This window comes from Mustela erminea, chromosome 8 (assembly GCF_009829155.1).
Source record: "Mustela erminea isolate mMusErm1 chromosome 8, mMusErm1.Pri, whole genome shotgun sequence".
NCBI classification, from domain to species: Eukaryota; Metazoa; Chordata; class Mammalia; order Carnivora; family Mustelidae; genus Mustela; species Mustela erminea.
This window is the reverse complement of record NC_045621.1, coordinates 66,866,277-66,870,220: the sequence shown is the minus strand read 5'-3', so window position 1 is coordinate 66,870,220 and position 3,944 is coordinate 66,866,277. Positions and strand designations below refer to the sequence as shown.

The window sequence follows — 3,944 nt, the reverse complement described above, 5'->3', positions numbered from 1 at the left end:
TGTTGAGTAGCAACATCTTTGCAGCTGTGGGACTCTATAAGATTTGCAAGTAGGAACCTACTTAGAAACATCATGACAAAATAGCAGAATGTTAAGTATAAGGAGAAACATCTTAAAAAATAAACAGAAAGGAAAGACAGATTGCCAATATTGGATTAACAATTGATAGACTACAAAATAGAGGTCAGAGGCAAAAAGAATTAATGTTTTAAAAGCACTAAGAGAAAATAACTGTTATCTTTATACATGCCTAATAACCAAGCCAAAATTAAAAAAGCAAAAATGAACAGGATCATAAGAAAATTTTACAAATCTGAAATCATAGTGGAAGATTTTAATATATCTATCCAAAACTGATAGATCAAACAGTCAAAAAAAAAAATCAGTAAGCCTCTAGAAGACTTGAATTACACAGTTATGAGTCTCATATAAAAATACTATTGAAAAGATAACATGCCAATTTTTTCCAAACACATTATATGTGTATATAAACAACTGCATGTTCTTTGTGGATACAAAGGTAGTAAAAGTACTAGAGTATACATGGCAGTGAAATTTAGGATAGTTGTTATATCCAGGGCTGAAGCAAAGTAGATAGAAGGGGTTGGGGAGGGAATTTCAATGATACTACACCATTTTGTTTGTAAGGGTTAAAGTCAATAGTGGTGCTGGGTTGAATGGTGGCTTCCAAAAGAATATGTTCCACCAAAAGCCTATGAATATCACCCTATTTGGAAAAAGGGTCTTTGCACATGTAATTAAGTTAAAGATCTGGAGATGAGATCATCCTGAATCAGGGTGAACCCTAAATCCAATGACAAGTATCTTTCTGAAGAGGAGAGGAGGTGAGAAGGTACATAGTGTCTTGGTTTGCCTGCAGACAGAAGAAGCTAGAAGAGAGAGATGGAAAATATTCTTCTTCAAAGACTCCAGAAGGAATCAGCCGTGGTGAGATCTTCCATTTTGTACTTCTGGCATCTAGAACTTTGACAGAATAAATGTTTGTTGTTTTAAGCCATCAAGTTTGTGGTAAGTGTTATGGCAGCCCTAGGAAACTAATACAATAGTGCAAGAAGTTAAAATATGTCAAAGCTTGGAAGTTTATTGGGTATTATTCTCTGTATCTATCTATCTTCCTTCCTTCCTTTTCTTCCTTTGTCTTTATAAGAGGAAGTTTTATTGTTAATTATTTACCTTTATAGTTTCAGAAAGAGAAAAAGAGTAGCTCAGTCCAACATGATTGGCAGTTGGCAAAATCTAGTGAAGCAAGTGTTCTGATTGCTAAGTATTTAATTTGGGTGCTTTTAATACTTAGCCATCTTTAACACTTCAAACACTTTCACTTTATCCAGAAGAAATGCATTATCCCCTTCTCTTTCACTTTAATACCCCATCTACCTGATGTGGGAAACAAAGGCAGAAGAGAAATTATTAAATTTCCTTACTTACCTACAGCCCATTAACAAGTCCTTGAGACAGGCAGAGCGACATTCCTCTAAGGATTCAACTGCCTCAATGTTAATATTTTGCTAAGGGCAAAAGACAACCCTAGCCTGGTCCCCAGGATCCTATAAGTCCACTTTAACATATAAAAACTCCTTTGGAAACTTCTTTATCTCTAAACCCCCCCAGTTATGTGTTGGCAATCAACCCCCTGAGCATATGGCCCACCGATATACATCTGAAGGGTCTCGTGACTAAGGTTTTATTAGACAGTAATAAATGATATTTTCCCAACAATAACTAGCCCCCTCAAGGTACTGGAAACTTTGCTTCCAAAATTCCTTAAAGACTTACGCCATTCCTCCACCCAACTTGAAAGTATATAATGGACCACTTCTCATGACCCCAGTGCTGCTCTTTCTGACCATGGGTCCTGTCCCTGTGCTTGAATAAAACCACCTTTTTGCACCAAAGACGTCTAAAGAATTCTTTCTTGGCTGTTGACTTTGAACCTTAACGTCTTTCCTACATCACTACCTCACTTTGATATGGAAATATCTTCATTAAATATGATCCTCAAAGGAACAATTTCCCTTGGAGTACAGCTGTGAGGACAGGGCACAAAAAGGAAAACTCAAAATAAAACTCTGTATGATAATTTACTAATCTGAGGAAACAATACCTTCCAATATATCAAGGAATAAATCCAGTTCCAAATGCACTACTAGGTCTCTGTGAAGAGGTCTGGTAACTGAAATTTCCCAGCTATTCAAAAGACACATAAGCCACAAAAGTGTACCTAGCCCAGCGTTGGCCCTCAGAAGCCAGAAATGTTCTCTCCACTGCAGGCCACACACAAAAATCCGTCTTCATCTTATTCCTTTCTCATAAAGCTGTCCTGTAGTTAGGCTGAACTGTGGAACTGTCTTACCCACCAACAGGAAGATTTCCTTTTCAGCAGGAAGCTGGATCCTTTTCCTAACAATCCATATGAACTGAGCCACCGTGATGTCAGATCGAATCAGATACTTCTGTTTGTGTCAACCATCTGAGAGCCTGAGACTTTTTTCCACAACCCCTGGAACCCGGCTGGATATTTCACTCAGATATTTGCAGATTCCACACATCTGTGTTCCAGCAAGTGGTCCTCCTTGAAGGTTCACATCATGATGGTGGTGGTGTGGGAGCTGTGGAGCTCAGCGCACCAACCACTGTATTTTGCTATATAGTTCAAATACCTCATAATTTAAAAGTTTGTACAAATGCTGTATAGTTAGGAAAGAGAGGCCCATCAAGCCTATGATAAAATGCTCCTTCATGCTTCCCAGAAGCTTTGGGGTCCACAGATACATGCAGACTTGATAGTGGAGAATAAAATCAGTCCTCTGCTCCACTTCTCTTTTGCCTAATTCTAACCATTTGACCAAAATGTTTTAATAGTCCTTGATACTGGTGTTCTCCAGAGGATAAATAAAGAATTCTTGCATCGGGCACCTGGGTGGCTCAGTGGTTTAAGCCGCTGCCTTCAGCTCAGGTCATGATCTCGGGGTCCTGGAATCGAGTTCCACATCGGGCTCTCTGCTCAGCAGGGAGCCTGCTTCCCTCTCTCTCTCTCTGCCTACTTGTGATCTCTGTTTATTTAAATAAATAAAAATAAATAAATAAATAAAATCTTTAAAAAAAAAAATTCTTGCTTCAAGCCCAGGACCAACTCTTTCAAGAATGATTTTACATAAAGTCTTATTATTTCTCTATTATTCATGCAAAGCAATGAATTGCTGATGTGTTTGATAGCAGTTAATAGATAAAGAGTTAGATGGGGAGCTTCTGGAGTGTATATTTTCTTATTAATTATTGTTTTAAAAATCACCCCTTATTAGCCTTTAGTACTGTTAAGTTGCATTTTCCTGGAACACAAACTTGGCCTGCAACATGAACTACTAAACAGAGATGGCACTTCACTAACCTGGGCAGAACCTAAGGAAAGGCAAGAATAGCTAGGCCTTGTGCACAGCAGAACAGGGAGTTGTATGCAGAGTCAGAAAGCCTCTTGCTCTCCAGCTCAACAGTCAGCTTCCTCTACTAGATAGCTCATCATGCCTCTGATCCAAGATGGCACATAATGCCTGGTGAGGTACAATTTTAGAAGATGTTCTTAGAGGTGTCTTTGTTCTTAGGTAAAGAAAGTAACTGATCCAGGAGCAGAGTTGCATTTATTGTGAAGGGAATCCTTTGAATGCTGCTCCCCAACTTAGTTATGCAAATATCAGGGTTATTAGCATCCTTTCTCTTGAGGAAGGGACTTCCTGGGAAAGGGAGCAGAGACTTCCACCCACCCGTCCACTTTTCCTTAGAATTAAAGTTCAGTAGCCTGTATCACTGTCAACCGACTGGCCCTGTTCTCTGGTAGAATAGGACACCACAGTTTCTCAAAAGGATGGCACTGAGAGAGAAGGGTGAGTTTAAGTTGGTCGCCTGAACTAAACACAATATTCCCATTG

The 3,944-nt window shown here is 39.0% G+C and overlaps 1 pseudogene; it reads right to left on the bottom strand.

Annotated features, from left to right (window-relative positions):
- Positions 1 to 2,260: 2,260 nt before the first annotated feature.
- LOC116597757 lies at positions 2,261 to 2,611 on the bottom strand (annotated as a pseudogene).
- Positions 2,612 to 3,944: the final 1,333 nt, after the last annotated feature.